At 40.8% G+C, this 22,110-nt stretch overlaps 1 protein-coding gene across 1 annotated transcript in view; it reads right to left on the reverse strand.

The window, feature by feature from the left end:
- pik3r3b (phosphoinositide-3-kinase, regulatory subunit 3b (gamma)) overlaps positions 1-22,110 on the reverse strand; it is a 249,650-nt gene that overhangs the window by 172,866 nt on the left and 54,674 nt on the right. The window lies entirely within an intron of this gene.

Consider the following 22,110-nt stretch of genomic DNA (forward strand, 5'->3'; position numbering starts at 1 on the left):
TACTAATTCAACTGACTTGTGGATTGAGGACCACAATGGAAATAAGTCCTGGACTTTATTGTGTTTTTTACCCTTGATTGTATTGTCTTTTCCTGTGCGAGGCATTCCTAATACAACTAAATAAATAAAATAAAATCAAAGCTTTTAATTTCTTTTGAGGTTAAAGAAAGTTACGTTCTTCTGGGAAACCAACAAAACACACATGTGGCGGCACTGCAATGAAATTAAAAATATCTGAATCGGGAGTGGGCAAATTGGCTGTGTAAACAATCAGATAATACCTGCATGAATTTTCAAAATTGCGCATATGCTGCATGCCAGCAGCTAATCCACAGGAGAGGATGTGAAAAGGTTAAGCAACATGTGGGATTTGATTACAGTCCATAGGCTGCTGCAGCCGCCATCACTGCATCCGCTATATGGAATCAATTAGACAGAAGAGAAAGCGCATTTTCCAACTAAAGATTAAATGCATCAGAGTGTTCAACCAATGCAGGATGTGTAGAGCTCAACAGGGTGGTTCTGGAAGTAAAAACTGTTTGCTTTCTGGCTAAGGATTTTAATTATCAACCAAAATGTCTAAACCATCCAGGGTAGACTCATCACGATCTACTGGATTGTGGAGCAAAAGTTTCCAAAAGCCGCGTGAAATCAACCTTCCATCCATCCATCTTCATCCGCTTATTCGGCATCAGGTCTTGGGGGCAGCAGCTCCAGTAGGGGACCCCAAACTTCTCTTTCCCGAGCCACACCAACCAGCTCCAACTGGGGGATACCAAGGCGTTCCCAGGCCAGGTTGGAGATATAATCCCTCCACCTAGTCCTGTGTCTTCCCCGAGGCCTCCTCCCAGCTGGACGTCCTTCCACCTAGTCCTGGGTCTTCCCCGAGGCCTCCTCCCAGCTGGACGTCCCTCCACCTAGTTCTGGGTCTTCCCCGAGGCCTCCTCCCAGCTGGATGTCCCTCCACCTAGTCCTGGGTCTTCCCCGAGGCCTCCTCCCAGCTGGACGTCCCTCCACCTAATCCTGGGTCTTCCCCGAGACCTCCTCCCAGCTGTATGTCCCTCCACCTAGTCCTGGGTCCTCCCCGAGGCCCCCTTCCAGCCTGGACCACCTCCCTAGGGAGGCCTCCAGGAGGCATCCTTACCAGATGCCCGAACCACCTCAAGTTTTCTACGCGAAGGAGCAGCGGCTCTACTCAAAGCTCCTCAAATCAACCTTGTTTTAAGAAAAACAGGTTTTATTTGTGACCATATGGAGAAATACTACAGTACCCACAAACCAAAGCGTAACGGCGACGCCTCTGATCGGTGGCACTCGCGTTTACCATGGCAACGTTCACCGTCTATGATAGTTTCCGTACACAGTCTTGTACCTTTGCCATTTTCAAAATGTCAACATATGTTATCATATATAATCGGGCACGAGTGAGATAAAGAACAGAGCAGAAGGAGGATATCATCGGCGTAGAGGGAGTACCACAGATATCAAACTGGGTCCTGCATACGCTACATTAATGAATGAAACTAATTTAATTGTTCCTCTGCGGAGAAGTGCATTAGGTCAGAGTGCACAGAATGCACACATACCCTCTGCTCAAAAAACATCTAAAAAACTGGTTCATAACACATCAGACATGTCAGCATTAATAAGAAAATGTATTTTCACTCAACACAACCGTGCTGCCACTTGTGTCTCTATTGTGTCAATGTGTAGTTTACATTTTTTATTTTTCCCCCCTAATGTCTGTATTACATTTGTACACTGTATTTATCAACGGGATTTGAAGAGTTTTATCTGTTTTACTACTTTTTATATTTGTATTGTTGACTGTAATCTTCTTATTGTTGTTGTTGTTTTTTAGGCAGACAATTTTAACTTTATCTGTCCAGGGACAACGGATGAAAAACAGCCTTTTGGCAAATTCTGGTACATTTACAGCAATGTTATTAATGTACACTGTCCCTGTCAAATAAATTAATAAAAAATAAAATAAAATGTCTGACTGACTGACATGTCATGTGCATTCTTTTTAGATCGAATGGTAATCCTATAATAATATATATAATCATAATAAATACAAATTTAAAGTCAAATCGATGGGAACCCATGTACAGTATCGTGAAAGAATCCAATCAGAACAGAAGCATATCGTCCCAGCTTACTAATATTAATCATTCTTGCATGTATGTTACTTTGTTTTTAACACATATAGTAATTTAGATACATATAATAATATAATAATCTTCTAGATAATAGATAAAAATGTATAATCTTCTAGATTATACATTATAATGTATAGCCTCCTAGATTAGACAAATCCATATCGTGGCTCATGCAGCATCTCTACAAGTGTCCTGTTAATAATCTGTTCACGTTTGGTTTTCTTTGTTCTATCTCTACTTATTTATGCACCAAAATATCTGTCACAACTCGTTCTTGTCCTTCTTTCTTTCTTTCGTTCTTTCTTACTTTTCTTCTTTCTTTTATCCTCTTCAGCATCACTGTCATCCCTTCTTTGTCTCCACTGTTACTTCCCGGCTCAGCTATTCCCTCTCTATTTTGTTGTGCCGTTGTGTCATATCACAACACACACCCACACACAGCCGAGTGTCGGATATATTGAGTTTAATGACACTTGTCCTTTGATGCACACACACACAAACACACACACACACACACACACACACACACACACACTAACACACACTAACACTAATAAGCGTATTGGTCTTTTGACAAAAACAAACATATCTGCAGTCTCTACAGGTGTACAGACCTGCATCAGCTGCGCTGATTGTGTTTGGTATGGTGTGTGTGTGTGTGTGTGTGTGTGTGTGTGTGTGTGTGTGTGTGTGTGTGTGTGAGCAACGGCAGAGGCATTTCCGGAGATATAGGTCGTTAAATGTACAGTGCTTCCATTAACGTCACTGTCACAAACCATCACCAAGGCAATATCTCAACCAGAGGAGAGAACGAAGGAGAAGAAGAAGAGAGGAAAGAAGAAAAGAAGAGGAGGAGAACGGAAGGACAATCATGAAAGAAGAGAAGAGGACAAGGAGGTGTGGAGAAGACATGGAGGAGGAAAGAAAAGAAAAGAAGTACAACAGAGTAAGAGAATAAAAGAGAAAAAGAAAAAGAGGACAAAGAAGCGGAGTAGGAAGAGTGGGACATAAAAGATGAGATGGGAGGGAAAAAGCCAAAAAACCAAAAGAAGAGAACAAATAGAAAGACAGATAAAGGGACAAAAGAATAGAGGAGAGGACAAAGAGAAGAGGACATCAAAGAAGCGAATGAGTGAAGAGAACAAGACGAAGAGAAGAGGACAGACAGTAAATAGAGGGATACAAGATAACAAAGACAGGGACAAAAATAGAAAAGCCGAGAACAAAGACAGAAAGACTAAGAGAAAGAAAGACAAAAGCAAATAGGACACCAATAATAGAATCAAGAGAGAAGGGTAGAAGAGACATGAGAGGAGAAGGAGAAGACAAAGGAGAAGAATGGACAGAGCAGGACATTGGGAAGAAGAGACGATTGGGCAAAAATAAAGAGGACGCAAGAAGACAAGAACAAAGATAGAAGCGAGATAACAGGAGAGGAAAAAAGAGGATAGGGGACAAAAAAGGGGAGAGGAAAGAAGAGAGAGAGAAAACAGAGGAGAGGACGAGAGGAGAAGGGGAACAATGGACAGAGCAGTGGTTAAGCTCTGCAGCAGATACTATAGAGAACGTATGGAGCCACACACACACACACACACACACACACACACACAAACAGGGTAACACATCCACTGATATTACTGTTAATACTCTGCTGCGAGAGAGACAAAGAGGGAGACATACTCAAAGACTGTGCGGGGTGTGTGTGTGTGTGTGTGTGTGTGTGTGTGTGTGTGTGTGTGTGTGTGTGTGGGTGTGTGTGTGTGTGTGTGTGTGTGTCCAGCACTGAGGTCTTCTGTCATTAAATCATGCTCCATTACATTATACTGCATAGACCCAACTGCACTGGGAGACACATTCCCCTGCTCGCTTCCAGCTGCAGGAACAAAAAGAGATATGAACGCACATGCCTGTACTGGTCGCTCACACACACACTCACACACACACACACACGCGCATGCACATGCACATACACACACAGTTTCCCGTATAGACAGCTGTGGTCTCCGATCAGCAGTGTTTGAAAATGATTTATTGATCAGAGGAGTTGGCATTATGAAATGGACCCCGAAACGCTGCTCTTTTCAATTTAAACTGAAAACACACACCAACACAAACACCACCACACACACACACACACACACACACACACACACACACACACAACACACACACACACACACCACACACACACAAAACACCACAGATAACAGCCATAGATTGAATGTGGTGCCTATGTTGCTGCAGATAAGTCACATATTAGGCCTCGCTCTTGATATTTAATACATAATATTTAGGTAAAATACTTGAACACGGGGGAATAAAAAGGGGGGATTCATTTATTTTTTATGTTCGTGAGATTATAAGTAAGTTTTGATCTTTATCTGGAGTCCCTCTGCAGAGATTCAGAGCCTGTGATCTTTCTCCCTGTCCTCCGTCTGCAGGCTCCGTCCTGCAGTACCACCCACCGGCAGCAGGGGGCAGCTGACTCCAGCCCTCCCTGGACACTACTGAGGTCTCTCTACAGGAACGCTGCTTCAGAGGGACGTCACATTTAGGAGTGAGAGGTTCTCCTCCGTCCTTACAGGCAATCCTGGAAACTACATGTACTCAAGTACTGTCCTTAAGTACACATTCAAGGCACTTCTACTTCACTTGAGTCTTTTTATTTCACTTTCTCCTTCTACTCCACTACATTTCAGAGGGAAATATTGTACAAAGGAAGATGGTTGCACACGATACACATTAATAAAATACTTTTGTTATGGATTAAACTACCCAACAATATAACGGTCTACGTGTACAGCTGAAATGATTCGACCAAATTAAGACATTTTCCTTAACAAATGACTCAAAGCGATTCATCCATTGACAAAATAGTCTGCGATTAATTCAATAGTTAGAAAACTAATCGATTCATCTTTGCAGCTCTACTTTGTCTTGCTTGCAGCTTGTCCCCCTGACATCCTGACCAAAGGTCCCGTGTGTGTCCCCTGTGGACGCAACATGAGTCCACAGACTCCCAGCGAGACGCCCCCCCCCTCTGCTTCTGTACTCAGCTGCTGGTGGTTTGTCAAAGGAAAGACAACTCTCTCCGGAGTTCTTACTTTTTCTTTCTTGCTCTTGTTCTGCCACAGCGTTAAAACTGTCTTCAGATCCGACTAAGAGACAGATAGACGGGCAGATAGACGTGCAGATAGACGGGCAGATAGACGGACGGGCAGATAGACGGGCAGATAGACGGGCAGATAGACAGGTAGGTAGACGAGTAGAGAGAGTGACCTGCAGGGCGGTGGAGCGTGACGGCCATGTCCTGTTACCAATGTGAAGGCTTGAAATGACAACCTCCTCTGTAGCGCTGCTCATTCTTCTTCTTCTTCTTCTTCTTCTTCTTCTTCTTTTTCCCTCCCCCTTTTCTCGTCCCCCTCTGACTGCCAGTCTCTCTCCATCTCTCACTCTGCTTCTCTTTGTTCTCTACTCCCTTACTTGTTCTCCTGCCTTTCGTCTTTTAGACCATGCATTTCTGTAGGGACTTTTATTTATTCTATATACTTATGTGTGTTGTTATCTTTTGTGTCTATAAGTTTGTCTTCTACTGGATGCCTAAAGTATCTTGTCTATCTATCTATCTATAACTATGTATCTATTGTATCTATATTCTATTGTATCTATCTATCAATCTATTGTATCTATCTACTATCTATCATCTATGTTCTATCTTTGTATCTATCTATCATCTATTGTATCTATCTATCTTATTATCTATCTATCTATGTTGTATCTATCTATTGTATCTATCTATTGTATCTATCTATCCGTTGTATCTATCTATCTATCTTTTGTATCTATCTATCTATCTAGTATCTATCTATCTGTTTTGTATCTATCTATCTATTGTATCTATCTATCTATCTATCAAATTGTATCTATCTTTTCTAGTGTATCTATCTATCTATCCATTGTCTCTATTGTATCTATCTATCTATTGTATCTATCTATCTATCTATTGTATCTATCTATCTATCTATCTATTGTATCTATCTATCTATTGTATCTATCTATCTATCTATCTATTGTATCTATTGTATCTATTTTATTGTATCTATCTATCTATCTATCTATTGTATCTATCTATCTATTGTATATCTATGTATCTATTTTATCTATTGTATCTATCTATCTTTTTTATCTATCTATCATCTATTGTATCTATCTATCTATTGTATCTATCTATGTATCTATTGTATCTATTTGTATCTATATATTGAATCTATCTATTGTATCTATCTATCTATCTATCTATCTATCTATCTATCTATCTATCTATCTATCTATCTATCTATCTATCTATCTATCTATCTATCTATCTACAGTATCTCTATTTCTCCAGAGTGGGTCAAAATATTTGTGTCGCCTTCAACACATTAACAAGGAAACGCACTTTTTAGTGTAAACATAACACAAAGATAACCCTGAATATAATCCATCTTCCCATGCATCGGGCTGGATCAGAGTATCAGAACATTTTATGGGTATGTATTTGATTTTGGAATTTGAACATTCATGCATGCAGGCTGAAATTCCCCGTGGTGCTGTGTCGTCCATGTGTGTCTACAACGGAGAAATGTTGAGTAGCAACGGGCGTGTGGTGTGTGTGTAGAGGTCTGCATGGTAGCGCCTGGGTCCTGTTTGCATCGAAATGTAGAATAAGATCTCCCAGATTAACGGCAAAAAGGTCAGCTGATAGTGTGATCCGCATTGGAGTAAAAGGTTGCACGTTTGGAACCAGGATAACAGGGTGGCGCTAGTGACCGTGTAGATACGCCGCAAAAGTGCCGGGGTTAACGGCTTTGTCAAAATAGACCACGGTTCCACAGCCTAAAAACGTGGATGGAGTGAATACCATGCGTCTATGTTTACATCCATTAGCCACTTCTAAGAAATAATCTGTGTTGAAGAGTTTGAAAAGTTTTATAATACTGGCTACTGATCAACAAAAAAAGGGTGGTGTTTAAAAACACCAACTTTGCATCATACTGTACAGAGGGCAACAAGTTCTCGGTATTGAATCGGATTAGGGTAAGTTAAAAACTATGGATTCACACGTGAGTAAAGTGTTACAACCATGCAAAAAAATGCTCTATTTCTAATTCAACCCTTTGTACAATGAATGTTCATGTAGAAAATCAGAAAGGGACAACAACTAAAAAAAGTAATGACTTTAATACACCTGTGACATATGTAAAACAATATCACTTTTTTTTATTCTTCTGACAATGACCCTCACCAAATAAAGATTAAAAGCATTTGGTTTCCCGTGTATAATGTAACTCACTACATACGGCTTTTTACATATAGCCACGTTATTATCCGTGATGGAGACTTATTAGGGGATAAACCAATTAAGCTATAACAAAAACATAGCCCACTTATTAGGAGTACCACTACCCTTTATTAGGAAGGAACAACAGAAAAAATAATCTAGTAGTTGGTCTCTTGACCCGTCTCCTTAATTCATCTGAGAATATCGCTACTTCTCTATACGTCACACTTAATCTCCGGAGCGTCTGTAACCTAACGAGACCACGCGCTCGCTGCTCTCTACTTTACGAGAGATGGGCACTGACGCCCGCAGTCTGCTGGCAGCATAGCCACCGCACCGGCACCGCACAGCCCGGCGCACACCGGGCAGCGGCCGCACCCGCACCTCGACATAGTACCGCCCCCGGAAAAGTCCCCTCCGCATCAGGTGCCATGCAACCTTCTACCTAAACAGCTTGAGGGTTTAAAACTGCGAAAACAAAGTGACAAGTAGTATGCAGTAATAAAATAAAGCAGACCCCGAGACATGAATACTGTTCACTTTATTTCGAATCAGCGACCATCTATTTTGACACACATGAACTCCAGGATAATCTTAGCCTGGCTGTTAGCCTGCTCTGGACCAGCTAGCCGCAAAGACTAAATCCCTGTTATCTTGCTGGGCTGTAATTCAATCTGTGTTTCGTGCAACCGAGTCCAGCAGCTAAATTCACCGGATAACTGTGAATATCCGGCTTATATCCCTTGTGTGTTCGTGCAATGGCAGCCTGGGTCCAGGTGCTTTCATAAAGGTAAATATAGTACGTCATAGAGTCTCGCATAGCCAGACCATCCTCCACAGCAGGCAAAGGAAGGTCTGGCTATAGTCCACACAGCATTGGGAGTAAAAGGTGCTCTGGTTTATTGGTAAACCAATCAGAATTGTCTTGGGTGGCGCTAGGCACCATTCAAAACTACGGTACTTCTGCAAAATAGCCGCGGGAATTAACTTGTTTAGTCAAAACTAGAGATGGTCCGATACCGCCTAAAACGCTGGTATTGGTATCGGAAAGTACTGGAGTTTATGCACCGATCCGATACCACGTTATAAAGCCCTAAGAAAAATCTGTGTTGAAGTAGTTTATGTTATTTTTTCATTATAACTCACTGTCTAACTGATCCATACTACATCCATACAGGGATAGTAGTATTATAAAATACACACTGTGACACACTGGTATTGGATCAGTACTCGGTATCGGCAGATATGCAAGTTCAGGTATTAGAATCGGTATCGGGAAGTAAAAACAACGGCATCTCACTGTGAGTCCAATCGTTAAAATCATAGATGTCTATTTTAATTAACCGGGGTGCTTCATAAACGAGCCTATGAACATGCACTTATTTCGAATCCCTATTGTGTTCAAAATGAACAGTAAAAAGGACAATGTGACATTTGCAATACACTGTTTTTGGATCTATCATATATTTTCTTTTTTCAAATGATGAAACGACTGAAACCCAATCAAGGAAAGTGTGAACTGATATATTTGACGTGAAGAGATTGTTTTGACCACCACTTATATTTCTTTTGACATTTGAAACCCAATTAAGATAAGACTTGAAATACACCCCCCACCCCCCGACCACCCCCCCCCCCCCATTGAATCTGGAACAGTGTGCAGGACCGACCCTCTGCAGCGGTGATATTTGCAGATAAACCTGCATAAAAACCCTGATCCTCCATCCCCTCGTGACCAATCCCCCATGACAACCTGCCAGTCGGAGGGACCCCCGTCTCTGTGCACCCCCCGCCTGGGGCCCCCCAGAGACAACCAGGGCCACGGGGGCCAGCACACAGGCTTACTGCGTGACACCGACACGGATACACAAATACACATACATTAGCATACATGCATACATACACTCGAATGGGCAAAGAAACATGGCCACTGCCTTTGTCCCGAAGTTCAACTTGGTAGAAGCGCTGACTTCCATTCATGAACAGTGAGACACAAGCTAACCGCTACAGAGGATGTCTCTCACACTAACAAATGTAAGCCAGTTGTCTTGCTTTGTGTCCACATAGATTGTGTCCTACATAGACTGTGTCCATTCTTCAAATGCACATGTCTATCTATTCGCCCGTGAAAGATCATTTCTACTCTGATATGAGCTTCCATTTCCATTTTTCCAACATAGGAGCTAACATATCAGCATATTATATATATATATATATATATATATATATATATATATCCCATTGCCTTGACCTCCCTATATCAATGTTATTTTTAATTCCCCAAAATAACATGATTGATTCCACGCAACGCTCTTTGCCATGAACAAATCTCTACTTTCATTAATTTTGGGGCGTCTTATTCAATTTTATAGCATTTGGAAATACAAATTGAAGTGTTTTTGAAATAGTATTGAGTAAAAGTTGACATATTCCAGTCCGTGATTATCCATCAACATCCATTCCTTTAATTTTATTTTGTAATAATTCCTAGTTTCTGCTTTTCTAACTCAAACATCAGGTATAATTTCCTATAAATGAGGTTTATTGACCATGAATTCCAAAAATAACTAAAGTTAATAAGTTAGTGTTACGTAGTGTTGAAAACATCAAAAAAGTGACAAAAATTGAAAAAAAAACGTCAAAAGTGTTGAAAAGAGGGACAAAACATAAGAAAAAGGGTTGATATTCAATTTTGACAGAAGGACAACACGAGGGTTAAATGCTAAGGACGTCAGACAGAGGCAGTTTGCGATTTTCCATTTTAAGTTAAAAACTGAACAAAATGAGCGTTTGATTTCAATTGTCTTAATCAAAAGCAGGTTCCGCCTGCTGCTGTCTTCGATCATATCATATACACAAGATCATATTTATGTAGACAACTATAGAGTCTCCGTTAGTTATGGCCCACTCTGTTTGTAAAGTAGCATGAGAAAACAGCTGCTAGGGTTTTACACTAAAAAAATAACATTCCCCATTAGGCCTGCACGATTAATCGCGATCTCGATTCACCTTGTTCATGAATTCATTTTGAAATAACTTCCATTTTTAAAAGTTTTCTAGGTGTAAATGCTCTGCGATGCAACGCTTGCCCTTCTCTTCATTGGAGTTAACTTGTGGTGATGAGACATGTGCTGTAGGTGTCGAGGTGTTTTGATTTGTCAAAATAATCGTGGCAGAAAATCGTGATATCAATTCTAAGCAAAACAAATCATGATTCAAACATATTTTTCCCCTATTCCCCTGATGAGAACAAGAATATCACACTTACATTAACAATCGAAGCATTTAAGTGGAAAAAAGAGCACTTTACGTAGACATGCAGACTGGATGTTGATTATCACATTCTATTAAAAGGCATGGACCCTCTTCTCTCGTTCTCCTTCCTCTCATTCATCACCTCTGATTGATCCCCCCCCCCACCCCCCCACCCCTCACCTCCTGCTACTCATCATCACACTGGCATCATGTTACCAAACGACGTGACATTCGGCTCCACAGGGTCTCCAATATATTATTAATGGCACATGTGGGGACATGCCACGGGTTCAAAATTCATCATCTAATAGACTTTTTCATTCATCATCTAATAGACTTTTCACACAGAGAGAAAACCAAAGAGCTGAGAGAGAAAACCAAAGAGCTGAGAGAGAAAACCAAAGATCTGAGAGAGAAAACCAAAGAGTTGAGAGAGAAAACCAAAGATCTGAGAGAGAAAACCAAAGAGTTGAGAGAGAAAACCAAAGAGTTGAGAGAGAAAACCAAAGAGCTGAGAGAGAAAACCAAAGAGCTGAGAGAGAAAACCAAAGATCTGAGAGAGAAAACCAAAGAGTTGAGAGAGAAAAACAAAGAGCTGAGAGAGAAAACCAAAGAGTCGAGAGAGAAAACCAAAGAGTTGAGAGAGAAAACCAAAGAGTTGAGAGAGAAAACCAAAGAGTTGAGAGAGAAAACCAAAGAGTTGAGAGAGAAAACCAAAGAGCTGAGAGGGAAAACCAAGAGTAAACCAAAGAGCTGTGAGAGAAAAACCAAAACTAGGAGCTAAAAAGGAGAGATGGTGATGATTCAATGTGGGTTTGTCCTCACAAGGAACACCTTTGAAGGGTAAATACATTCTTTTGTCAACCTGAACCCTATTTCCCTATGTTTTTGTGTGTGTACGTGACTGATATAACAACAATCTTTGAAACTGGTCCAGTATTAAGCACTGGAACCGGCAGACCAGGCTGCAGTGTAACCCTATGGGGAAAATGGGGAATCTGGTGGCTTTAGCCAACGCAATTTAGCAGATGTTATGTTTAAAAAAAAATAATAATCGTACTGTTTAACACAAAGGTTTGACCTCCTTAGAAATCCATGATCTTGTCAGAAATTGTACTCTGAGCCTGTCAATGCAACGAGCACTTTTGTGAATGTACATAAATAATAATACAAGCTGCACTATTGCCCCATTAACTTCCACCGTAGCTTGTTGACCCACACGCATACCCCTTCTCCTATATCAATGTTCTTTATAACTACCCAATTGTAATTACTCAAAATAACGGGATTGATTCCACACAACGCTATTTGCCAAGTACAAATCTCTACTTTCATTAATTTCCGGGTGTCTTATTCAATTTTATAGCGTTTGAAAACAAATGGAAGTGTTGTTGAAATAGTGTTGAGTAAAAGTTGACATATTCCAGTCTGTGATTATCATCAACATCCATTCCTTTAATTTTAGTCTCAATAATTCCTAATTTCTGCTTTTCTAACTCAAACACTAGGGATAATTTCCTATAAATGAGGTTTATTGACCATAGATTCCAAAAATAACTGTAAAACTAAAGTTAATAAGTTAGTGTTACGTAGAGTTGAAAAGGTAAAAAAAAAGTGGCAAACATTGAAAAAAAAAACGTCAAAAGTGTTGAAAAAATGGACAAAAAAAGTAAGAAAAAGTTAAAAATATTGATAAAAAGGGTCAACAAAAGTGTTGATTTTCAATTTGGACTAGAAGACAACACGAGGGTTAATACCTGACCAATGTCAAAGATAAAGGTTAAAGGTTGAAGTTCCCCATTTAACATTATACTTTGATTTAATCTCCATAAAAAACGACTACTGCGGCTTTAAAAGTCGGAGAAGATGAAGAAAGACGGGGCTGAGCTAAGTAATTTATCCTGATAGTTATATATATATATATATATATATATATATACTTTAAGTGTATTACCAGTGTTACAGGTTTTGTTCCAGAAACAAACCTGCATGTGAGGAAGTAACCTTTCTCATGGTGAAGCAAGAAAACACAAAGTGTGAATGTCTTACTTAAAAAACTAATTTGTAGCTGGTATGGCATGATACTCGTTGATGTCTAATTTGTGAGCTTACATTTCAGTTAATAGTCTGTTGTTTGTTGTGTGAATTCTGCATTTGAGTTGTACCTTTTGTCTGTTGTCAGGATCCATAACTAAGACCTTTTCCCTCCAAAAGATTACCCACCTGGTTGGCTTCCTGTTCTACAAGCAGCATGTGGAAGAAACCAACTGTTTGTGATCCAGAGGGGTGTTAGGGTTAGGGTTCTGGATCTGGTGTCACAAACTGGGGCACGTTCAATTGTAGTTGTGGTGTGTCACAGAATATCCACAAAAATGCGGAGTTTTCCTGTGATTGTTGCGGGCAAAAATCCTTGATTATGGGGCACGTTTTCTTAAAAATGTGTGTTTTTTTTGTGTGTGTGTGTGTGTGTGTTTTTTGTGTGTGTGTGTGTGTGTGTGTGTGTGTGCGTGTGTGCGTGTGCGTGTGTGTGTGTGTGTTTGCGTGTGTGTGTGTGTCCAGAAAGCATACTGGCCTTCGCTGCTGTGAGACGTCTGAGTGGCTTTTATTGATCTGTTACTCTGTTTTTGCATTCCTTTAGGAATAAAACTCTCACATTACTCAGAACAGTTTGTTGTGTGTGTGTGTGTGTGTGTGTGTGTGTGTGTCTTTGTGTGTGTCTGTGTGTGCACTAATCACATTACTGCAAGCCAAAGTGATGACATCAGGAGAGCATTGTCCATTATAAGGGATTGCATGCAAATCCAGATCTGTACTTGTATACTTGTGAGGACCCTCATTGACATTATATATTATATATATATTTTTTAAATATTATATATTATAATTGACATTGTCTTACCCTAATTCTAACATTAACCCTAAAGTCTTAGCCCTAAAACAGTCAATTTAAGGTTGAAGGAGCGTCCAAAATGTCCTTACTTTCCAAAAGCGTCACCTTTTTGAATCATTTCCCAGCTGATTTCATTTTCCAATGTCTTCAATTTCCAGAAATGTTTTTTTTTATGTTTGTCCTCACTCGGTGTACGGTGTTCCCACTTTGTCTAAGCTTTCCAGAATGTCCTCGCCAAAAGTGACCGCTCCCTTTTTCTAGAAATGTCCTCGCTTTCTAGGAATCCCCTCAAGTTAAACAAAATTATGCCGACCTTCCAAAACATCTCATCACTTTCCAGAAAATGTCCTTAGTTTAAAAAAAAATCTGACTTTGACAAAAAAAATGACGCACTCTGAAGGTTTTAGGTCCCCACGAGGACATCAGTGTAGAAAAAATAACACAAATACAGAACAGAAGATGACAACAGAACATGTAAAAGTGTGTGTTGTGTGCTTGGATCCTGACACATTCGTCACATTGAGCATGTCACACTGACCTCTGACCTTTGCCGTGTGTTTGTGCATGCGTGATGTGATGATTTCCATGCATGTATGTAATTATGCATGCAGCTGCTGCCCATCCATTTGACTGTGTGTGTGTGTGTGTGTGTGTGTGTGTGTGTGTGTGTGTGTGTGTGTGTTTTTCCATTCATCACACAGAACCCAGTACGACCCAACCCAGCTCCAGCCTCTGGCATGGACTCCGTTGTTTTTTTTTTGTTGTTGTTTTTTTAAATTTTGCTTTAAGCTTTTGCCTTTGGCTGAACTCATAATATTGGTAAACTCCCATCATGCTTTGCTCTTTTTTTATTGGCCAACAACTGCGGGAACAAACTAGAACAAAGTGTCACAGCCAACCCAGAGGGAGAGCCAATGGGCCGAGCCCAGAGTGGGGGTGAAACATAGTGCAGAGGGTGTTATGTGGTGTGTGTGTGTGTGTGTGTGTGTGTGTGTGTGTGTGTGTGTGTGTGTGTGTGTGGTGTGTGTGTGTGTGTGTGTGTGTGGAGGGTCTAAAATCACATTTCCTGCATTTCTACATACATTTAGGGACTACAGTTATACAAAATACATGAAGTAATAATGATAATAATAATACATCCTTCCAAAGACACAATACTGGAATTTGAAAAGTGTGTGTGTGCGTGGGGTGTGTGTGTGTGTGTGTGTGTGTGTGTGTGTGGTGTGGGGGGGGGGGGGGGGGGAGCCTGCAAGGAACCATAACAACGGTGCTGATGCATAGATGTAAACTGTAAGATAGAAAGCAACAGTTAGGATAGTTTCACTATTGTTCGCCCTAAGTTAGCTGCTTTAGCCTGGCAGATGCTGTGTGTGTGTGTGTGTGTGTGTGTGTGTGTGTTGGGACAAACAGGGAGAACAGTGCATTACCCATCTGTTTTAACCCAATATTCTCTGGTCCAACTCAGACAATAAACACAACAACACTGTGTCCGTCGGCATGTTAGCCTGTCGTCCGTCACCGAGGATGTTTGTAACCGCTATGCTACCGACAACGCTTCAACTGACTTTAGCAGTTCAGATAACACACTCGATAGACTTTAACTAACCACAGGCAGCTGTCTCGCTCGCGGGAGAGGGTTGCGTCAGAATCAATAGGCTATAGGGGAAACACAACGGATATTTGCAGTTATTTTTGCCATTAAAAGAAATAAATCTGGCCTGGCGGGCCTCTGCAATGATGTTTCAGTACATATGGGAGGATGGTAAGGCTAAGGGCCCTATTGTAACGACCTAGCAACAGGGAAGACTCTCTTTATACTGTCTTTTTATCTATTTTTTATTTCTTTGTTCTTGCTAAAAACTGCTGCTGGAACTTTCAATTTCCTGCGGGAGTCATCCCAAAGGATCAATAAAGAGAAGTCTAAGTCTAAGTCTAAGGTGCAGGGTTAGGGGGTGTCCAAATCCACTTTTAGGCCGAAAAGAAGGTCCGTGTGCCGGGCTCGTGGTTCAAAAGGGTTGTACTTAGTGTCTTTGTTTATTCATTCGTGTGTTTTGGGAGTAACATGCAGGAAACCAATCAGAGATCATCTCCCAATCTCCTTAACCCTCATGTTGCCTTCCCGTCAAAATTAAAAAAATCAACACTTTTGTTCACGCGTTTTTATTGATTTTTAAAACTTTTTTTTATGTCTTTGTCCCTTTTTTCAACACTTTTGACACCTTTTTTTTCAATGTTTTTTCACTTTCTCCAATAATGCCATATGAATTGGTCATACATACGCCATTTCATGAGTCTGGAACACACCTCCCTGTAAGACCAGCACGCCCACGCACGAAAAGATGTGATCAGGTGCACTTGCTATTTAACCCTCCTGTTGTCCTCGGGGGAAATTCACCCACTTAGAAAAACTTTCTAGATCAGAACTATGACAAAAGAACGTTGAAAAAAGGGACAAATGTTGAAAAAGAACTACAAAAAGCAAGAAAAAAAGTCAACAACATTTTTTTTTAAACGCTGAAAAAGTGACCACACAAAATCAGAAAAAGCGTCCCAAAAAAATTGCAAAAAAACGACTAAAAAAATGACAAAAATTGTAAAAGAATTGACAAAAAACATCTAGAAAAGTGTAGAAAAAAGTCAACAAAATGTTAACATTTCAACCCAGAAAAACACAAAGTTGCAGGTCGATGGGAAGACGAGACGAGGGTCAAACGACGTGGACGGAGGACAGGAGGACAGTCTTAAACTAGACACTTGTCTTGGGGTTGGCGCCCAAGACAAGTGTCCTAAGGGCGATTACAGAAAACAACAATGCCCTCTTTGTTGTGTCTTATGCTCATCTTTGAAAAAAGAAAAATGAAACTATACCTTGGGGTAAAAATAGACAGTGATTTTAAACTTAAACAAATAAATGCAGTTGTGAAATCTAGTTTTTATCATCTTCGCCTTTTAGCCAAAGTTAAACCGTTTTTGTCTTTTAACAGTTTTGAACAAGCTACACCTGCTTTTATTTCTTCTCGTTTAGACTCCTGTGATGCACTTTATATCGGTATAACTTTCACGCTTACAGTTAGTCCAAAATTCTTCATTTTAGTATTTTTTCATTTTATCTTTTCTGTTTTTACAGTATTTTGTATTTATTGTTGTGTATGTGTGAGTTTTCTGTGCAGCACTTTGTTAACTTTGTGTATGTAAAATGTGCAATAGAAATAAAGTGGATTGGATTGGACATTGAAACTGTGTTGTGAGGTGTTTCTAGATGTATATCTTCAGTGAGAACCAATAGGCTCGGAGTAGACGGACAGACCATGACCAACATCCATCCATCTTCACCCGCTTATCCGGTATCGGGTCGCGGGGGCAGCAGCTCCAGCAGGGGACCCCAAACTTCCCTTTCCCGAGCCACATCAACCAGCTCCGACTGGGGGATCCCGAGGCGTTCCCAGGCCAGGTTGGAGATATAATCTCTCCACCTAGTCCTGGGTCTTCCCCGAGGCCTCCTCCCAGCTGGACGTGCCTGGAACACCTCCCTAGGGAGGAGCCCAGGAGGCATCCTCACCAGATGCCCGAACCATGACCAACAATGATCTGAATTATTCTTCCACCAATAAAGGCCAAGAGCAGGACAGAGGATCATATAGAGACATCCAGTAATTGCCACAGTTGAGGATAAGAGTGCAGAGACCACCACCTTCCTATTAAATGACTCCTCTCTAACGTAGCCCAGCTCTGTGTTACTCTTTAATGAGAGCACAGGAGCCGGGGTGCATTACCAACTAAAGACAAACACAGTTAAACCATATCTCATCACTTTTCAGATCTCAAAACTGCCCATCAGCAGATTCTTGTTGTTTTCATGAATACAAATGTGCTCTGCGGCCGTTGACCTTTCACCGGGTTCCCGCTACCTTCTGCAGACACACAAAAGCAACAACACAGTAACTCAGAAGGACTCTAAGACGTGTACAACCTTAAATGTACAGAGTGCAGCTTTGCCTTGAAGAACAAATGAGCAGATTTTAGAGGTTTTTAACCCTCTTGTTGTCCTCGGGTCAAAATTTGACCCATTTTCAAAGTTTCTGTGTCAGAAATAAAGGTTAATTTAAAACCAAATTGCCTAAAAATAACATTGATACAAGTAAAATGTAAAATGAAGGATTGGATCCTTACTGTCATTGAATTGGTTTTTTTTTTTTATTCAACTTTATAGCATTTGAAAATAAATGGAAATGGTTTAAAAACAGTTTCCTGACTAAACTGACTGATAGATACCAGTCTGTGATCTACTCCACATCCTCTGATTTTATACACACAGTACACAAAAACCGTCAAGCGCTACAACAAAACTAATATGAGCTTTTGTCTTTTATACAGTATATCTATGCACACTGGTCATTATAACTAATTAAAATACAAATGTAGTTATACAAATCACAAACATGCTCACAACAAAGAACACGCAGCAGAGCCGGTCGTCCCATTCAAACACACAGTTAAGGTTTAAGTGTCCACTGTCTTTAGATATATATATATATATCTAAAGACAGTGGACAACAGATGTCAGTCAGAGTACATTTGTAGCTATAAAGCTGAGTTCAGACCAAAGACCCGTCTCAGATCAACTCAAACCAGCTGATGACGTTGGCTGGTTTGAGCTGGTCGAGTCTCCAGAGGCTGGTTTTAGGACGGAAGAGACGTCCGTTGTTTCAACAGCCAATAGAGAAGTCCGATTGCAAAGTCAGCTACGATAAAAAAATGACCCGTAATCCATTTTTTCCCGGAGGCTCAACGTGTGAGCTGCAGAGTTACTGAAGAGAGGGCGCGGAGGACAAAGCCGTGAATCAGAGAAATAAATAATTCATCGCTAGAAACTATCATTAACGTTGTCCACAGTCACACGCAAATGATAGATTTAGCTAAAAAAAAAAAAAGAAGCCTAATCGAAAGTTTGAACGGACGTACAAAGACGTGTTGCTATGGAGATGAGTAGCACAGTTTGTAGGGAGTTGGGTTGAGAACTGGAGGGTCGCTGATTCAAGTCTCCATACAGACCAAAATACCGAGCTTTGACTGGTGACTGGAGCCAGTTTACCTCCTGGGCACTCCCAAGGCTCTTGACCCCCCCCCCCCCAAAACAAAGCTCAGGGCACTGGTCCAGCACTGGCAGCCCCCTCCCTCTAAAACCTCTCTATCTGTGTGTATGTTTGGCATATGTGTGTAGTGATCCATAACAGAGTGTAAATAGTAATTTGCCCACTGGGGATCAATAAAAAGGATTCAATTACACATGTGGTAGATTTCAGAAGGCCTCAGACCGAATCTTTGGTCTGAAGTGGGCTTAATGCGTCACATGGTAACAGTTCCTGACCAGCCATTGGTTCTTAATCTGCATGAGTCAATTTAGTCAGACTGTTGGTGGTTGTGTCCAGTCTTTCCTTTCAGATTCCTAGTTAAATGTCTCTTTTGTTGCTCTCTGCAGAAAGTCTCTCTGATTTCTTTACTTCATTTTAACACAGTCAACTTTCCTCTGTGTCAGCGCGACAGGACAGAAGCAGATTGCCGTTGACCCCCATCAAAGATCTCTGACCCCGTCCAATGTTCAGAAGGCAGAGGAACACAGAGGTGGAGGCAGCGGATCTCAGGGAATTAGTAGAAGATATAGTGTGGAGAATCGATGGCATTTTCCATCCACTACTGGTCTGCAAACAAAAGGAATCGCGTGCGTTGAGCTAGACGATTTGAGGAGCCCGTTGTCCAGTCGGTGCCATTAAACCATGATGAGCACCAGTCAAAGCTCAAAGAATGGAAACAACCATGTGGAAAACAGCGATGGAACTGTGTTGTTTTTTCCTGTATTAATGTGAGGAAGGCTAACGTCTCTTCATCGCATCACAGATCAATAGTTACGTATTGTAACTCCAGGTTCTATGAGTATAGGCTGGGTCCGAAACATTGCATCACAGATCAATAGTTACGTATTGTAACTCCAGGTTCTATGCGTATAGGCTGGGTCCGAAACATTGCATCACAGATCAATAGTTACGTATTGTAACTCCAGGTTCTATGCGTATAGGCTGGGTCCGAAACATTGCATCACAGATCAATAGTTACGTATTGTAACTCCAGGTTCTATGAGTATAGGCTGGGTTCGAAACATTGCATCACAACTCAATAGTTACGTATTGTAACTCCAGGTTCTATGAGTATAGGCTGGGTTCGAAACATTGCATCACAGATCAATAGTTACGTATTGTAACTCCAGGTTCTATGAGTATAGGCTGGGTTCGAAACATTGCATCACAGATCAATAGTTACGTATTGTAACTCCCGGTTCTATGAGTATAGGCTCGGTTCGAAATTAAGAAAAATGCGGGTACATTTTCCATTAGGAGAGCAAACGTCAGAGGACTATTTGCCACATTAGTATTGTATTATTTTAGTGAGAACTCATACATAACTCATACTACAAATAACTAATGTTAGGGAAACATGTTTATGTTTTGTTGTGAGTTTCTGGATTTCGTTTTTTTTTAAATATACTGTAATACTGTATATCGGCCGATATATTAAGGCTCACATGTTAAGGCCAATTTTATAGGAGAGCCTTTCCCAATCTTATTTGACTTTACTTTATCCCTTTTATTTTATTGTATTTTACAAATTTTATATTTTGCTGTACGTTAGTCTTTCAATGTTTTCATGCTTTTGTCTTTTTGTATTATTGTCTCTTGGATATTATTGTTCTTACACTTGTTAAAGCACTTTGTAACTTGTTTTTGAAAAGTGATCTGCAAATCAAGATTATTATTATTATTATTATTATATCGTAATATCGTATTTTTAAATAACCACGTATTTGCATCGATATCGGCCTTAAAAATCCTTTATCAGTCGGGCTCTAATTCAAAACAACTACAGTACGAAGCGGACACCGCCATCGACGGGGCCTTACCCAGAATTCTCTAGGTGGATCCTGTAAATGACAAAAACCACTAAAGCTGCATTTCAACAAGCTGTTTGAAAAAGCTGAAACCGCAGAATCAGTTAAAGAAAGAAACAGAATAAAACAACATCACCTACCTCGTACAGCAAATGAACTCAATTCTTTCATGTACAGAAGATCAATGACACAAGAAACAACATGAGCCTGAGTTACAGAGTATCTGCAGTCACACACACACACACACACACACACACACACACACAGAGGAAACTGGAAATCAATTGTAATTATTTGAATGGTTCAGAGTGAAGGTTGCAGTCCACACTGCCGATGTTAGGTCACAGTTTGGACTCACACAACCACAAAATAAATGCGCATGGCCGTCAGCTGTGACACACACACACACACACACACACACACACACACACACACACACACCGCCTGGGTGGGGCATTACCCAGAATTCTCTAGGTGGCTATTGTAAACGACAACCTGCCAATCAAACAGACACTGTTATTTGCTCCATTAATCACCAGCCAAGTGGGCTCGTAACTTTACAACGTTACCCTCCGAAGTTCATTATTTACACGCGTTTTTTTGCATTTTAGCCCCTGTCGATTAAAAGCCCTGCTCCATAGCAATCAAACAGGCATAATCCTCCCCCCCCATCCCCCCTTTGATCGCCTGTAATGTAAAACCCCTATAGGAAGTGTTCGGTTTAATTTACATCAACATTGATGAAAAACAGCAAAGTAGATATATATATATATATATATATATATATATATATATATAGATAGAGATAGAAATATTGCCACACTTAATTGACTTAATTAATAGATCTTAGTGGTCCCTAATAAGTTCCTTCCTGCTTCTGGCGAGAGCGGTCGTGTTTTTCCTCCTCTCCCCTCTTCTCTTAGCTTGGCTCCTATTCTAGTTGTCTACCTTGTTGTGTGGAACTTTTTCTCCTTTCTCTCAGGAACATTCCCTGGAACATTCGACATGGAATTGATTAACTGGTCACTATTGGTCGCTATTGACATGAATTTTTCACCCAAGCATGCTTCACCGGGTGGGCTGATCTGCCCCAGTGGGACGCTCCCTGCAGACTACGCTCGGGATTCCTGGGAGAATTGGCAAGCGGTCTGCCTGGACGTTCTCACTGTGGAAGACGTTTTTTGGATAATTGTAGTTCTGTTGGTGGGGCTCCTGATCATCGGAGTCTACCTGACCTATCAGAAAATTGGTAAGACAGCAGCCAGCAAGTCCTGTGACCTGTGTCGTAACACCTCAGACCGGTCCGGGGGGGCGCAGAAGCAACCTCATGAATTGGATGCACGTGTGACGCTGAGGACGAGTGGAATTGATCGAGGGACATTGATTTGGTCAAATTTCGCCAAATCAACCTAAATTGGATTGAAATTGTGATCTATGCCCCCCCCCCCTTCACCCGAGCGGGTAAACAGACTGCAGCGGACTGCTATCTACTCCTGTGCATTGTCTTATCTCCACGTGCAAGGCCAAACAAACTGAACTTTCT

The sequence above is a fragment of the Etheostoma spectabile genome, chromosome 9 (assembly GCF_008692095.1).
Source record: "Etheostoma spectabile isolate EspeVRDwgs_2016 chromosome 9, UIUC_Espe_1.0, whole genome shotgun sequence".
Taxonomy (NCBI): domain Eukaryota; kingdom Metazoa; phylum Chordata; class Actinopteri; order Perciformes; family Percidae; genus Etheostoma; species Etheostoma spectabile.